A 17,748-nucleotide genomic window follows, 5' to 3' on the forward strand; every position below is an offset into this window, starting at 1 on the left:
TTCTCAGTTTGCAGCTTTCACCATGGGGCAGCTGAGTTACAAATGCAGAGGGATGAACACTAGATGGAGACAGATGCTCCTGCCATTGGGTGTAGACGATTTCCTGGGGAGAGCTGACATTTTCTATCAAACAAAGAGCTAAGGCTAATGAGGTGCTGACTGTTCCGAAGCAGCAGGAGGATTTAAGCATTAGGGAGGTTTTACTTCCCCCACGTCATCTCAGACCTCAGCAAGCAGCTTTTGAAGCTTTTAAATTTGAGCTTTGCTGTCATGTGAATGTTGTATTAGTTCATAGCGAAGGTGCAGGTTATATGAGATATTGCATAAATCATGCGGTTTCAAAAGGGTGAATCCAAGGAAAGGGTAACTTCCATTAATCTTTTTCTATTTTGCCTATGCCTGTGATCACAGGTCTTTGCTAAAACCAGAATTGTATTTGACTTTTCTGACTGAGCTACCTTCACTTTTTCATACTATATCCTGAAGACAGATACTCACTGCAACACTGGAAGCAAAGTATATAAAAGAAGAGGTGAGTGAAAGGTTTGGAGCTGGGATAAAATAAATATCTGAAAGTTTAGAGGTTTTTTTCAGAGTGTATCAAACAATCTTCCCACTTGAAGCGTTCAGCAATGATAAAATCCCCATATATAAACAAGGCATGATAGATGGAGATATGTTAATAATTCTCTAGATTAGAGGTGTCCTTGTACTCCAGATGAGCATCCATGAACTTTCTGGTTTGAAATTCAAATCTGACTTTGAATACAATAGTTAGTACGTGATCAAACAAGCAAACAAACCCCCATAAACCCCTCGAAAAAGCAAACAAACAAAACCCGACAACTTTACTACTAAAAGTAACAACCAAGCACTTCTAGTCCCAAGGGAACATTGGAAAATTCTGTTCCCAGAAGATTCTCAAAGGCTATGCTTGTATGTTTTTAAAACATAACTCTTACCTCTGATTTCAATTACCGAGAAAAACCTGTGAAAGAGAAAGAGAATGGCTCCAGAACTGGCCTGTGGGAGGCAGCAGAGCCTGGGAAGGGAGAGCAGGGATCTTGCAGGAGGTGAGCCCCAAGCTGAGTGAATTTGAGTGACTCACCACCACCAGTCTGCAGTTCTTCACTCTGAGGTCACTGGGAAGTACCAAGGGCACCCACATGAGAAAGGGAGATAAATGGCTGTGCAAGGATGTCACGTGTATAGGTGTGGTCTGCCAGCTGACACCCTCTCTGTCTCCCAACAGGGTCTGTGTACCCATATCTGAGACTCAGCTCTGAGCTCTGCTCTGGCCTTGACCAACAGTAGCAGGAACCTGGAGGAAATCTTTTCATCAAAGTGGACCTTCCCTCGCCCAGAATAAGGAAAAAACCCCTCAGTTCTGCATGAAGCAAAGTGAAGTAAAACCAGTATGAGGATTTTTCCTGAGGAAAATGAAATGTGATAGACAATGATGTACCTCATGACAACAGATAAGGAAAGGTCATACAACAGAGGGGAAGAATTCATTAAGTTGAAGCTTTCTGTTCTAAATTACTAATTTTTCCAGTAACATGTTATTTGGGTTTTTTTGGTTTGTCGTGGGTTTGTTTTCTTTTTTTCTTTTTTTCTTTTTTCTTTTTTCTTTTTTTTTTTTTTTGTTGTTGTTGTTGATGTTTTTTGTTTGGTTTGGTTTTTTGGGGAGGGGTTGTTTTGTTTTGTTTGTTTTCTGTGGGTTTTTTGTTTGTTTTTTTTTGTTTTGTTTTGTTTTGTTTTGTTTTTTGTTTTTCTTTTTTCCTAAGGAAGAAGGCAATGACATGAGTATGCATTTATGTAAGCATACCTGAGCAAAAAGATTCAGAAGACTGTCTATGTCACAAACGAGTGCACATACAATAATCACCAGGTCAAAAGAAAATGAGACAGTGGGGAACAGCTGAACACACGATTAAATTGGTATGTTTTGTGGAAATAAGACCAATGAAGAAAAAACAGCCTGGTAAAAAAAATGCATTTGCCAGGTATTTTTGGGTTAAAGTCCATTTTTTGTCTGACCTGAAAGCATTTGGGATGCAAAACTAAACCGAGGTCTAAGTCAAGGAAAATCAAAGACTGGAACAACTCAGATTTGTCAGAAATAGGGGGAAGATTTGTTATCTTTCTACTGCAGAATGAAAAGCAGTATCTACTATATAATTAGACATGGTACTTTGTGAACAACTCTGCATGGTTTTGACACCTTGCCTCCCCCATTCCTTGGCTTTACAAGCAAAGCAAACATGGGGGAGCTGTCAAGAAAACACATATATTCTTTGGAGGGAGCACTCTAGTCCACATAAACAACTTCATCACAGCTCTGAATTTCATTCATGCACTGAATAAATTACTTCTTTAACACTTTTATAGTGAAGTAGGCTGCTCTGACAAAGAAGCAAAATAAGGGAGCTTCAATGAATGTAGAAGGGAATATAAAGTCAAGAGTCTCTGAGCAAAAATCCTTCACCATCAATTAGCACCAGCAGAAAAAAAAGTAAATGGAGCACTGGCATTCTCAAAAAGCTGATATGATCACCTCTTTTTGGCTCCTTAGGCAGTGAGAAAGATGGGATTTCTTCTGAGAAAAGGCTCCAAGAGAAAGCTGAAAACCATTATTTTTGCCAGTGTTGTATAACTTTAGGTAAGGTGCATTGAGAGCTGGGGCTTGCACTTCTGATTTCCGAAAGGTCAAGTTCACTTATGGACAATTACCTGCTAGGCTAATACTTAACTCCGTAGAATATAGTATTTGTTGTGACTGAAACTTCAAAATCGGGGACTTATTTCTTAAATAAGGCATACTATCTTTTTTCTTAAAAATTTATTGATTTTTTTTAATGTAATAATTCTCTTCCTTGGAAAATTGAATAAACGCAGCTGCACTGGCTTTAGCTCAAAGGATTAATTAGTTCCAATAGAGGCAGTTGAAAGTTTTCCGAAGTTTGTCTTAGATAAGTATTCAGAAGACTGATGCTTTATTCAAAAGTTGTCCAAACTATGTGAACCTGTTTGGCACAGAAACACTGAAAGATTAAACCTGAGAGCCTTTTACTACATGCTGGAATGACTGCCCTTCTTGTAGTGAGAGGTGCCTGATTGCTGCAAACATAGACTTGGAGAATGTTTGTTCACATTCCATCATTCAATTTGTCTGTAATTCTCTCCCTTTACCATATTCACACAGAGAATCTTTATTTTTAATGTCACTATTTTTAAAAAGTCAGTTCTTTTCTTATGTCCATAACTAGAAAAGGGTATTAAGCACAAATAATTAATTTGTTTAGAAACTTTCATCAGTCCAGTCAGAGACCAAAATGCAGAGAACAGATCCTACCCCTGAACACTGAATACCAAACAGGCAAAATTAGTACTCATGAAAATCCAAATAATACAGGCAAGACTACCAACATTCAGTATGCAGAAAGAAAGCTTGATACAACAGATTTGTGTCAAAAAGTTTAAATATATCAGATAACTTTTCTCTTTTTTTTGCCATTTTTGGTAATTCAGACCCACTTTAGTGCTTTTCAGATTGAGAATACAAAGTGCTAGTGATGATGGAAATTTAAATGGTGACTGTCCTTAAGCCACAGTTTCCTGAGCTTTTAGGTCATGTTGCAGAACCCCAGTCTTTGCCCTTCCACTTTATTTTTGGTTTTCAAAGTAAATTCATCTTTTGAAAACTGATTGTCTCTCCCAGTTTTCCTGTATGCCAGGAAGGGCATCCTCTGATATCACCATATTAAATCCTTAGAGAAACACCAGGGGAAAAGTGCTGACTCACAGCTTCTCAGCTTTAATTGCAACAGCATAGAAAGATAGGGACCAGATACAAAGTGTCTTTACACTTCAAAAGCAAAATAAACCAATGACCATGGTGAAAATATTCAAATTTTCATGGCTTAGATTTATATTAGAAATTTTGGACCACTTCATGGGCCAGTTTTTGGAGTCTTGAGGAAGCCTCATTCAATATTACTGCTCTTTGGGGATGAGGGTGGTGTTAGGGATGTACCAATTCTCAAAAGATCAACCCCTCCACAGATCAGGCTTACGGTGGAGGATATCAAGGAGGATGCAAGCATGATGCTCTGCTTATTAGGGAAGGACTGAGGACACCACTGCGTCCCAGAGTCCCACTGCCTTTTAGGACCAGTCCTGGGGCAATACACACACTCCTCTGCCCGGTACAGTGGCTAAAAGTACAAGTAGGACAGAAAAAAAGAAAAAATACAGGGGCTCTGTAAGCTGCAATCAACAGTTATTCATAAGCAAGTTTGTTTTTGCTTACAACTCACCCCCTCTTTAAGGTGTAATTAGACAGTGAAGTTATTTGGCAGAGAAGAGGGGGAGCATGGTTTGTAGATCAGAGAACCTGCTTCCTCTCCCAAGCCGTGCGTCATTGCCTTGGGGGACTGTTACCATGAGCAAGCTCCGAGCGAGTCAGTCCTGCTGTCTCGCCACAAAAGCTTTTTAATACAAACACTGGAGCTGAACACTGCTCCTGAGCACGGCAGATGTCTGCAATCAGCTATTGACTGACTACTGTGTTTGTCTCATGGGCCGGCCAGTGCTTCTGGTCGGCAGTAGATGTCTAGGCTATGAAGTAATGCTGCTGAGGAGGAGCATATAGGCATGGAGATTGGTACTGTCTTACAGGAGTTTACTAATCCTTTTGCAGCAGTCAGAGACAGCAGACATGAAATCAACAGTAGGAGCATGCTCTGAAATATTTGGTAATGATTAATCTTTCATGAAGGATAAGTGTCTTCCTGTAGCTCCATTGCTTCTGTGTAGTTTTGATATAACCTTCATAGACATGTTGTAGTGTTCCCTAACACCCTGATAGGCTATTTCCAGCTCTTATAGCTTTAAGCAGAATACCAGGCACCTTATCGAGTTTCCACTCAAACTTCCTTTGGAGCCAGGAGGAGTTTGTCTGAATGAGAGCAAAGAATCTGAGCATCTTGTGATGCGTATCTGAGGGCTGTCACCACTGACACCTGTGACTGACTGTAATGACAGCGATGGCAGACAGCTTAGATTCAAAACCTTTCTCCTTCCAACTCAACTGCTTTTCCCATTAGCCCCTGTTCTCATTAACCTACTGAGCTTGAAAGATTTCCCCCAAATAGTAGCAGATCAAACGCCTTTCTGGGGGCAGGTGCAGTGATTTTTGCAGCATCCAACTTACATCAGCAATCCTCAGGCAGACATCACTTACTGCTTGTGCACCATCATTCATTAGTACCAAGCCAGATTTCTCTGTATTCTCTGGGTCTGACATGTATTTTGGTGGCTCCTGAAGGTCTCAGCTGGGGTCCAGGCCCCACTGTGATACAGCAAGGCATGTAGCCCTGGTCTTTACACTGCAGAGATTAATTTGTGATTACTATCCATGTTTCCACTCGCATTATTTTTTTCAGTGACTGAACAGCTTAGTGTCTTTGCTTTGTGTTGGAGTAGTTCAAGTGGTATAAACCTTTGCCTGATGGAAACTATCACCACTCCACTAAAGGTATACTTCTGTAACTTTTCTATAGAGAATGAAAGTCTTGTAACTAAGGCACATTTGCATGTGAAGACTGGTGTTTCAACTTGCAAAGACTTTAAGGCTCTCTGACTTTTTCCAGTTCTGTCTTGTTTCTAAAAGTAAGTTAGTGCAACAACTGAAGTAATGCCACACAATTCAGCTAACCAGGAGGATGTTTATGAATAGCAAATGCTGAAAGCAATATATTTCAAGGAAATATATTCTGTAACTTATAAATGCATCTTGTAATTTCAGTAATGGGCTTGCTGATGAAATGGAAGCCTGTTTTAGAAAACTGGTGAGCAGGCAACAGTGTTAGCAAGAAATAGATCAGTAATTTGCCCAGACACTGCAGAAAACTACTAGAGACTCAGGAAATGGACAGTGCTATGCTTTCAGATGGTTATAATTGTCTAACTCAGTCATTGGACAATTAAACTACCATTACACTTTCTTAGACAAATATTATGCAATTATACCACTATACAACTATTAGACTTTAAATAGAACAGCGTGTTCTTCTGATTCCAGCTTACTAGTGAGGCAAGCATAATCCTGAATTTTTTGTGCATCCAGCAGACCATGGAAGCAGAGAGAGTGCAGACCCTCTTGCTCCAAATACAGGCTGTCCCTTAAATATGCTTACTGATGCAAATCCACAGGTCACAGTTGACTACAGTATTTGCATCCCATGTCAGTGATCCCACACAGATAGTGTTGAGAACAAGGTGTAAGGTTATTGATACAACTGCACCTATGAAGATCTTGTAGCTGTGCTTTATGATATTCTGTTTTTTAAAAAAATTGACAAAATGTGGAATCATTCATTAGAAAGTCTAATGTTGACATTGAGAATCAAATAAAAAGCACGGTATGCTTGTTTGACCCAGGTTTCGTTTCCCCGTTACCACATTGCTGCATTACTAACAGCCTCACCTTCCTAAAGTCTACTCCTTTTTGTATTTCATTTGTCACCTCTTGATTAATGTAGAACTGGAGGGCTATTAGCACAGTGCTGTACAGACATTTTGTTTCTTGTATTGAGTATGCAGAAACAAGAAGCCCTCTCCTACAAGAAACATCAGAGAAAAGATTAAATTATTGAATAGCCTCACAGGTTAAACACTGAAATATATATCCAGCTCCTCTTTCTGGGTCTTGCATAACGTGTAACCAGAAAAGGATAAAAATGGAGTAAGATAACAATAAAGGTGATCAAATATATGTAGACTGGAGTTACAAAATTAAAGGTAACATTAAGACAGAAGAAAATTGAGAAGAGAGGGAAAGGAAATGCATTTTCAAGCAAAATGCTTTTGGGAAAGAAATTTTTGAAGAGTGAGCAAACACTTCTTTATCCTTCTTTGCTCATCTCTGCAACAAATTCTTCCCTCCTCTGGGACCCATCTGCAAGTTAGGGGGAACATCTGAGTTAGGCTAGATTTTCATGTCAGGAGAGGTGGTATGCTCTTGGCACACTGCATGCCTTTTGCCTCATTAGCAACCAAATCTCTCAGAGCACACCACTTAGGAGACCTTTTAATTTCTTACCATATCCATTGCCTTTCACACAGATGTTTTGCATGCTGAAACCATGCCAGAGAGATTTCTGAGAAATCTCCATCTGTTATATGACATCCTGAATGCCACGAAGTAGCTAAATCCCTTATCCAGTCTGACTTGCCAGTGAGATGACTCTGCAGACAAGATGTGAAACTGTGTGGGCTGGATTTCTTCTGCAGGCGTATTTCCACTGAATGCAGTTGCTTTTAGATGAACACAGGTCCATGGGATGGCAGAGAACCTGTTCTTCCTTGAATCTTTGTTTTTTCAGGGTTGATGATCTGACTTCACAATGGGCAGTCTGGTAGGAGATGGCTTTTTGTCCCCAGGTTTTACAGCATGAACAGGAAGAGCTAAAAGGGATGAGGCACATTTCCCTGAACAGACACCATTATTTTTCTTCAGAAGAAAACTGTTCCTTGATACTTGCTTGCCTATCATGCTGGTAAAAGAGGATGCTGAGCCAGATCAAAGACTTAGGAAGCTACTACTAGTAATCAGTAATTGCATAATCTCCTGTCTATGAAGACAATGAAATACATCTGCCCTGTATCTTTGAAAGGTGGTACCAGCAGCTGTTAATAGGAATCTATCAGATGAATCTCTGAAAATCTATCAGATGAATTTATCAGATGCTCTCTGAAAAATCACAGCACTGAAACAATTTAAAACAGCTTTATGCTTGCCTAACTACAGGTAGACAGGTTTGAAAATGTTGTGTTGAAAATTGTCAAGTTATACCTATTAAAGACCATGTAAAACACAAAAACATTCAAGACGTGCTGCTATTGTACAGATGATTTCCAGGAAATCCAAACCAACAAAAAATCACTTGTATCACACATTTTAACATGTCTTATTCTTTCCTTCTGCAGCTGGGTGGTTGTCTTACACAAATGCCAAGAAGTGAATTACAGTATGTACTGTACCTGTAGCTTATGCGTCTGTTATATGTGCAGATTTTTTCCAGGAGTAGATCATTTTGGGCAGGAATTGGTTGCCAACTAGGAAAGGAGAGAAGGAAAAACAAAATAACGTCCCTTAGGGTGGGTGGTACTAATAAGCAGAACATTATTGCTCAGGGCAGGCAGCAGGATCTGGATTTGATGGTGTCACTGACATCTTCTCTGAACATGGCAATGGAGAACTATTACAGGAACCACAAATTCGGCATGCGCTCAGGGTTAGGTAAAGGGATTGAGTAATCCTACAATGGTTGTTGTTATATAACTTGTAAAACTGTGCCCAGGGAACAGAGATGTAATTTAATGCTACAGAAGCAATTCTTAACACTGTGACTGCCAAGGGTCAGTTGCTATTCCCATTAAAACTGTCTTTTTGCAGCTAATTTAGGACTCAGACACTTTAATTCACAGCAGTCTAAAGCTTGGCATAGACACTATGTTTTTTCCACTTTAAAATCTTAAAATAATTAGATAACAATAAAAATATGATATAATTCTAGCTATTGTTATCATTAATTTAGACCAAAGTCATTCAAAACAGTGAAAGGAGCTTGAAGGTTTTAGGCTTTTATTTTCCTGTCTTCACATGGGTTCAGTTTATAGCTCATATATCTTTAAGTCAGTCACTGTACTGGAAGCCTTTTCCTTTCCAGTCCATGTACTGCTCTGTTTAATATACATTTAATTTACATCCCATTAGTTTATATTTAATCTGAAACATTAGTTCTGGTTCTCAATACCTAATAGTGGAAAATTTGAAAGAAGCATGAAGTTACTTTGCTTCATAAGCCAAATTCCTTTTTTTCTTGTTTCTTCAGCATATTTTCCACTCAGGTTATTTGGTTAGTAGTGTTAACGATTATTTTGCAGCAAGATTTTCCACTTGTAATTGTCATCTACCTAGAGATTTTTGCTATAGTGCCACTCAGCTGTAAAAATTCTAAAATACATGGAAAAGCTTCATTTGAGGGTGTACTTAATTTCTGTTTATAATGCATTCTTCTTACAAATTACTTTTTATTTTATCTTTCACATCATTGGCATCTACTCAACAGTAAAAATGTGAACATGGCAATCTTGTGTAAAGCAGCCAATAAGAGAAGCTTTGTTTAAGATCACAGAGCTGGATATACTAGACAATGACTAAATTCAGACAGATTTCTCCTCGCCTGTGGTCCTGAGAAAAGCTGTGTGGTTGCAGGGCAAATCAGTGGGGTGGGGCTCCACAGCTCATCCCCAAGTGAAGGTTGCAATGTCTTGTGGGCACACAACACATATTTCGTTGTAACAGGTCTATCACAGTGTAACACTGTGGGAAATTAGGGAAAAACCTAATTTTCAACCTATCTCTACCCCATTGCACCATTTCAGGTGTACTCAAGGTATGGGCTAAAGGGTGCTTTGTGCTACTCCTCAAAATAACCATGTACCTGGACAAAGAAAAAGAAGACCAAAGGTATTGCTCATTAAGACTGTTTTTTTGCTAATCTATGGAACTGCATGGCAAACACTTGTAAAATATGCAAATGCAAAAATTTATCAGTCTAACACAAAGAAGTTGGACTTTTTACCCCCTTCTCAGACAGCCTCAGTAGGTTTAGTCAAACTTTTTCCAGGATGATTTTGTAAAATAGAGATTAGAAATGTACATACAATATTTCAGCTGAGCTGAGATGGCTAATTTTGTGTTCGGTTTTAGCTCTTGTCCTTGGGAATTATTAAAAATAAAATGAGCTTTGTAAACACGACTACTGAGCATTATGGGAGGAGATTATGTGGTGCTGGAGGGTTATCCAAAATCAGATTATGGATGCTTCATGAATATATGAGTTGAATAAATTTATAACCATTATCTTAACCAAAAAACATGTAAAGGATTACATTATGTAAGTGTACTTCTGTAATAGTGTTGTATTATATCCTTCCATGCCTTTGCAAAATGTTTTATTATTCAGTTAATTCTTATTGTAAATATTTAACTGATGTTCATGTTTATACCTAATATTTTCTGAATTTACAAAACAAGCATTCATAACATAAAAAACAGACTTTGAGTTCTAGGTGGCAAACAGCATGGGGAGGTAAAATGAAGAAAATTAGTCAAAAGCTGTTGTAATCATGTGGCCCCAGGAGACACCTAATTTGTTTTTTGTTCCTTTTTCAGTGTATTATAATATTATTGGAGTTGACTTCATAGATCAAGTGTCGCTAAGAAAGTCAAGTGTCACTAAGAAACTGCACACTTTATTTAGCATTGTAGGTTTCAAAGCTGCCAGAGAGTCAATATTTATCAGGCACACTACATTTAAGTTTTTTGTTTTCCAAAAAGCCTAATCCGTGTTCCAAAACTGGGAACATAGTCACTGCTCTCTACTCAGTCTACCTTTATCTGTAATTGTGTGCATGGGCTCAAACTGCTGACTGCCAAAAGCGAGTCAGAGCTAGAGTCTTGTTGGTAAATGTTGTTGGTTGCAGTTATTGAGCTATCCATGACCAAATTCAAGTTTGGTGGTGGCTTTTTGGTGACTTTCAGTCTTAGAAATGAAGAATTTTCATGTGTTTTTAAACCTACGTTGTTGACAAAAATGATCTGAGCCTATTCCATCTGATTCATGGCCTTAATCAGGCATACTCTATTCCTATGCTCAGCCACAGAAATAGCAACAGCATTTTCTTTAATATATAGGATAATTTTGAAAGTATTTATGTTTTCATAGGAGTAGCGAAAATCTTTTTTAGAAGGATCAAGAATCTAAATTCATCAGCATCCCGAATTGCCTTCCTTTTGGTTTTCATTAGCTGTTCAATTTTCTGGATTTAATCTGCATTTAAAATGCCAGAAATAGGCCAAGCTAGAACCCAGTTCTGAGATTTCCAAGTGACCAGATGAAAGAACTAGAAATCTCACCAAAGTGCCTGTCCATTGCCCAACCAATTTTGCAGACTACCTCTTGCCAATACTTACCCAAACTCAGCTGAAATTCCATCTGAAGTCTTTGAAGTCCTTATGGAAAAATAATTTTAAAAGGTGACTTGTTAATCACTCATTAACTCAAAAGTACATAACTTTAAACTGTCAGTTATTGGAACTGTCAATAAGGCTGTTTCTGTTTTCTTTGGCATTAGTGTTTTGACATTTGGAATTCTCAGAACCCAGCATCAAGATCTAAATATGAATTAGTGCTTTTTTTCTCCTGATAAAACAGTCACCTACTTTTTCCAGAATTGATTTTACTGTGTTTACACTTAAAACATTTTTGGTTCAGCCACCTTATGTCAGAGCTATCTTTGATTTTGCAGTAGCAGAACAGCAAGGATTTAAGGAGATGGACCCAGCACAGAAGCAGAAGATGTAAAGCCTATGTAGAGTTGCCCTGGTCCAACTCCCTGCGACAAAGTTACCAAAGAGCAAAAGCCATTGTTCTGAAGAGCAGTAGGCTTTGAGACCCTCTTTTTTTGGCCTTGTTTTTAAGAGATGTTACCTGATATCACTGAAATATAAGAGGCAAGGGCAGGAAAAGAGGGTACAAGGATGAGTCATCAGGCAGACATTCCAGCCTTCCTGTGGATCAGAAGAATTCCTCTGAGGTCAGCCACAGAAATCTCCATCTGTATCAACAGCCCAAGAGAGAGCCAAGAGCAAGTAGAAAGAATGGACCTGTAAATTGCAAGTTGCTCCTTTTGAGACCCTGTAAGCTGCAAATTGTTCCTTCTATTAGCTGCAAGTTGTTCCTTTTGAGACATCTCAATACCTTCTCACACAAAGCACCTCAGCAGTTCTGGGAAAGACAAAAACATGGGAAGGAGTCCACGACTGGTGACTACAGTTGTTAGAGCCAGCACTTTTTGTATGAAACAGTGAAAAGTGTAAGAATATTGAGCAGATGTGATGGTTGCTTCCAAAAATATGTGAAGTTACAGAGCAAGCATGTGGACTCTTATATTTAGCCTTTTTCATAATGCAAGAAATATGGTGTGCCAATGAAATTGAAAGGTAGCAGATGTGAAACAAATGGAAATGTTCTCAAAGGTCTGATTAACTTGAGGAACTCAATGACACTAGACACTACTGAGGTCAACAGCTTAAACCCAGGCAAGTAAGAAAAAAAAGTCAAAACCCTGGCAGCTACTCTCATGTTTAGTTCCAGGCATTCCCCATTCTGCAGAGTGCATCTGTTTCACTTGGTATTTGAGAGCAAACTGGTTAAGAAGTTTCTCTCAATATAAGTAAAACAAGATAATGTTTGCAGAATGGAATCTTCAATTAGGATTAAAGACTCACTTTAAAAATTTTATAAAATTGAAAATCTCTCTATAACAACTGTTTTAAGCACTTTACTATCAAAGATTAATTAGAAATAGCTGTAATAAATTTTATTCCAATTTCCAAGCAGTAGCCCTTATCTTCATGCTGTTGTATTTCAGGTAGAGGAGAAATGTTTCTGTTGTCCTTCACTTTACTCTGGATTAACAGCCTTGCTAAAATTTTAAGAAAAACAAGAACTGAAATCTATGTATAAGCTGTCTGCAGATTGAAGAAAAAAGTAAAAAATTAAATGAGCTCACCAAAAATAATGAAGTCTGGCTGAAAACTGGCTGGGCAAGAACAGAATTTAAAATCTGGAGTTACTTTGAGTACTGAATCTGGTTCCAGTAAAGCTTTAGTATGATTCCAGCAAAAATCCAATTTCCCTGCCGTTGTTTTCTCTGGGAACTACTTTTTAAAACTAGTTGTACCCGTGCCATCCCTTCCAGAAAATGGTTTAAACTGGATATAAATAAGGAAAAAATTTTGACCACCATTTTTCCTTTTGAATGTCCTGATAATTGGCACAGATACTTCTGTCACATAAATCCCTTAGCTAAGATTGAGGAACAGATTGGATTCAAGAAAGTCCCATTAATATCATAAAGAGCTACATTTTGATGTCCACAGTGCATGAAAGTGCAATGAAATACCCTCCAATAACTGCAAACCATTATATTGTTCAGTAGACATGACAGGGTGATATGAAATCTTCCAATAAATTGTGAAGATGTAAGCAAACATAAAAGTGCCTTAAACAGAAAATCAAGAAAAGATTAAGGGAAAAGTCTTCTTTTTGATGGTATGATCCTGTAGCCAAAGGAGCAGTGTAATGAAGCTTTCAGTAATAACAATCAAAAACATGTTTGTGAAAAACCATTTGACTCATTGTAGGTCAAATGACAAAACCAACAAAGACTACAGGAAAAGAAATGCCTAACCTGTGAAAATAGAAGAATGTTGTTTTAGTTTGTAAAGCAAGGATGAATGAGGAATGGAATAAATTAGACACACTGTAAGGGAGGAAAACCCTATACAGCAAATTGCTTTGAAATATGGAAATATTGTGACTGTCACCAAGTCAAAGGGACAGTGATATGGAGTTGCTGCCCAGCCAGTGCCACAGAGCTAGCTATCCTTCTGAAAGCATACTCAGATATGAGTTAAAAAATTAATTTTATTCCAGTCTAAATGAATGCCTAGTACAACATAGAATATGCAACAAACTGCAGTACAATTGTAAAAAATAAACCCTTTAGATAAATCACCATTACGTGTTGTTTGTAGATTAGACCATATGTTCACACGAAGGAAAACATTGCCCAGAACTATTTCTAAGTTGCTACCATTACATCAGCCCCCAGTTATAAAAATAATAGAGAACCTTTTTCAGATAAAGTCATTCTTAATTCAGCAGAAGGAAATGGATTGCACAAAAACATTATTGCAACAGAAAACGGCTTTTATTGCCCCCACAAGGTCTCAGGATATTAGCAGGGACTTAGTGAACGCAATCACAGAACAAAAATGCAAGCAATACATTTGCCAGGACGCATCCCATTGACTTTGCTACCAAATTTGGAGATGACCTTGGAGCAAGAGCTGGAAAAATGAAAATGAATAAATAAAAAGGAAACATCATTATTGAAAGGAAAAAAAATATGAAAACTTGCAACTTATTAGAGACATTGAAAAACTCAAGAGCATCACAAAATGGTCACAAAGTCTGAGAATGAGAAGGTTGCTTTGGACAAATATATTTCAACATTTTAAAGGAAAAGATGTTATTTTGGAGAAAGAAGCAGTGATGAAACAGAAAACAAATGATGATTTGAACACATTAAAGAGAAATTTACAACTTGATTTTAGGACATTTTTTACAGAAAAATGAAACCCTTTACAAATGAAGATATATATAAAAATTGTGTTAGTGTCTTTGAAAAAGACTGGAAAGACCAAAGGAATTGACAGGTTTCTAAGCTACATTGATGGACATTATGGGCTTCACAGTTTGGAATGAAAACAGATCATCAATGGGCTATTTTCAAGAAAACTACTTTTCATATCCACTTTTTATTTCTTTGTTTCATAAGATGCATGGCACATTAAATACCATTTACATTTTTCCTTAATTAATTTTAATAATTTTTAGAATAGTAAACTATTTACTGGGAAGGTAGTTTTCTTTTTTGTGTGTGTGTGATTTTTGCCTGGAAAAAATTGCAAAAGAATTTTGGAGCTGATTTTGGGAGCTATGTAGACAAATATTTCATACAATGTTACAGGAAAGTAAAATGGGTCATTTAAGCAGTATGAAATTGGAGACAATGTTAAAACTGTGAGGCAGACAAACAAGAGGTGCATTCTGTTCCCAATATACCACTTTGTTCCCAAAGTTCAATAAGTCTCATCATCATTCCATGATTACTTCTTCTCTCACCTCTTTTCTGCATTCTCAATAGGGATTATTGTCCTGGGTGGTAGTATGGGATGTGCACAAACTATTTTATCACCATCTTCATTAACTGTTGAATCCAGGTGGGACAGTGTTTTCCCAGACCCCCTCCCTCTAGGCCATTATCTTCTGTTAATGGCCCATCAAATGCCTTGCCCATGACTCATAGGTAACTCCCTCTGGGAGTTATCTCTGTTTAATGGGCCATCAAGGACCCCCTGCATGACCCATCATCCCATTGTGAGATGCTCCGCCCAGGGGGAGGAACCAAGCATTCTCACCTGGATATAATCTGGGGTTTGGGACAGTACAGGGGGCCCTTACCCACTGGATTCCCAGAGGGCCAGAGCTAGCAGACCTTTCTACAGGATCTCTGTTTCAGGAAGACCACCTCATCTGGACTGCTTCCATCACCCTGCTCAGGTTATATTCTGACTCTGTCAGTAGTCTTTTGTATTATTGCATCTATTTTATTTTACTTTCTTTCCTTTCTTCCTATTAAATTGTATCTCTGACTTGGAGCCTCTCATTGGTTTTGCTTTCAAACCACTACAATTATATAGTCTAAGACAGGACTTGATCCTTACAAATTTAAATGACATCTCACAGAAAGGCTCCAAAATTAGGTGCAATCTAAAAGGAGCAGATCAATAAAGAGGGATAAAAGCATATGTTAATATATTTAGATATGCTAAATATCAGGTGTTCAATGATAAACATCGAAATAATATATTTCCTTTGGCTAGCATCGTCAACTGCAACTGTCCCCATAACAAATTGCTGAAATCCCCATGGAATATGTAGAATGCAGCCAGTAAGGAACTCAGCGTAAACACTCATTCATTTTTGAAAAGCGGATGTGTTTCTCACAACTGGTATTGCGGAAGAATAGCACTACACACCTAGCCATAACGAGGAAGTTCTTCAGGATTTATCAAGTCAGTGGGAAGAAATAGCTTTTAGAGTACAGTGAGCTTCTGGATAGCAAGAGGCAAGAAGCTGGCTACTGCTGTGTTCATTGACAGTGACAGAATAGAAAATGGCCAAAAGCTATTGAAAATACTTATGTTAATACACAGGAAACCTAGAGTTTTTTTGTAGTCTAATACTTGTCTGAAGAATAATTCCATTTGCTTTGTCATTTGGCTTCTCTGCCAAGTTTTTCTGAAGCCAGTCCAGAAAAGACAGGCTCACATGTAGTACTTCTATCTGCATTTCTTGAACATGAAAGACCAAAAAAGAGCAAAGTTCTATCATCAATGAAGGCTTTCTTACTTACAGAATTCTTTCTTTGTTCCACAGGTATGACTCAGTGTGGCCATGACCCATCATCAGACAAAAAAAAAAAGTAAATAAGAAAAAAAAAAAAAAAAGGACTCCCACTGAAAGAAAATAATATTTTTTCCCTCTCAGTAGGTGATTTTCTCTGAGGTCAGCCAGGTATGTAGGACTTTTTCTTTTTCCCACAGTGTTGTGATTTGTTTCCTGTTGATAAGAAATGTTAACTTTTGTGGTAGGAATATAATTTGCTTTGGAAATTGTAATATAACTAGTGCCCTAAAGCCTGTTTTTTGAATTGGTGAAAATTTGGAATACCCCAGAAATAAAAGGCTGACAAAAAAAAATTACAGAGAAAACATATTTCCTCCAGTTTGGAATTCTCATCTCATTCTTTGTTAATTTTATGGAGTGGTTATGCCATTTGCAGTAATGTGAGATAGGTCTAAGAGACAACAGTACTTTTTCAAAAGTAAATAATACTTTTAAAACCTTGCATAGAGTCTTAGTTTAGTAATCTTGATGATAGAGAGGTTCTAAAATGCTCATCTCTATAAACTAAAAGCATATTTAAAATACAGATACTACAAATATCAGTAAGCAATCATTTTTAAATAAAAGAAAAAGAATTCAATTAATGGATATATCAGGACTTAATAATAGAACTTTTTAGTATAGAAAGACAATGATAATCCAGAGCCAGCCCACTACTCTGTGTCCTTGATATTTGTGTGACCAGCAACATTTATAAGAAAAGCTGCAGTCACATCTTAAAAGTCTTTTAGTGGGAATGTGTCAAGAAAATTTCTCAGGTCTTCCAGCCACACTATACTCTGAGAAGATCATTTCTGACAGTCTGGAAACACAAACGGGAAGGTATTTATGAGATAATGAGATAGCTGATGGGTTTTGTGGTTTGTTTGGGTTTTTTAGTTTCTACTGTACATGCCCAGTTTGCACTGTGCAAAGCCAGCAGCAGAGAGTAGAGGAGCAATTTTACTGCACTGAAACACAAAAGAAAAAAACACCAGGTGCTAAAATGGGCATAATGGAAATTAGAAACATTCATGTTATTTCTCTAGTAGAGGTGGCATCTCCACCGGAGCAAACTGATCAATTGTAAAAACAAGGCCACTCTTTAGGTTGCTGCACCTGGTTTTCATATATTTTCTTCCACACATTATGCTGGTCATTACCTTCACTCTACACAGTCAAAATTTTCACTACATGCTTTTCCAGAGTGGCTAAGCAAGGTGTTATTTGTGAAAAATTATCATACATTGTAGACTAATACGTTTGACATATTTTCAGTTAGACATTGGCAGACATCAGTAAAGATCAGTACTTTGGAAGGCATGTTTTCATTGTGAAAATAAAAGATATGCTTTGTGTTGGAAAAACACATTCAAAACTTTGCCTTGAACTTCCTACACTTCCCTCTCGGATGTTTTTACCATTCCCTGAGCCTCTTTGGAGGCCTCTCTTCTCTCTTTGTCCTTCTGGTAATCAAGGTAGCTTTTCTTCTGAAGTTCCCAGCAGCTGAGTTGTTTTTTGGCACAATTCCTGCCACTGATTTCACTTTACAGCTGTGCTCTGGTTGCAGACATAGCGGGCATGCCTCAAGTGA

General features: G+C 37.8%; 1 long non-coding RNA gene across 1 annotated transcript; it reads right to left on the reverse strand.

Annotated features, from left to right (window-relative positions):
• Positions 1-456: 456 nt before the first annotated feature.
• Positions 457-1,136, reverse strand: LOC136287736 (uncharacterized). The gene is made up of 3 exons (XR_010720287.1): positions 1,109-1,136; positions 963-988; positions 457-505 (listed from the first exon to the last, which is right to left on the reverse strand). It is a non-coding gene; the product is annotated as an uncharacterized lncRNA (long non-coding RNA).
• Positions 1,137-17,748: the final 16,612 nt, after the last annotated feature.

Source organism: Chamaea fasciata, unplaced genomic scaffold (genome assembly GCF_029207755.1).
Source record: "Chamaea fasciata isolate MVZ Bird 193981 ecotype frontalis unplaced genomic scaffold, bChaFas1.0.hap1 SCAF_3, whole genome shotgun sequence".
Taxonomy (NCBI): domain Eukaryota; kingdom Metazoa; phylum Chordata; class Aves; order Passeriformes; family Sylviidae; genus Chamaea; species Chamaea fasciata.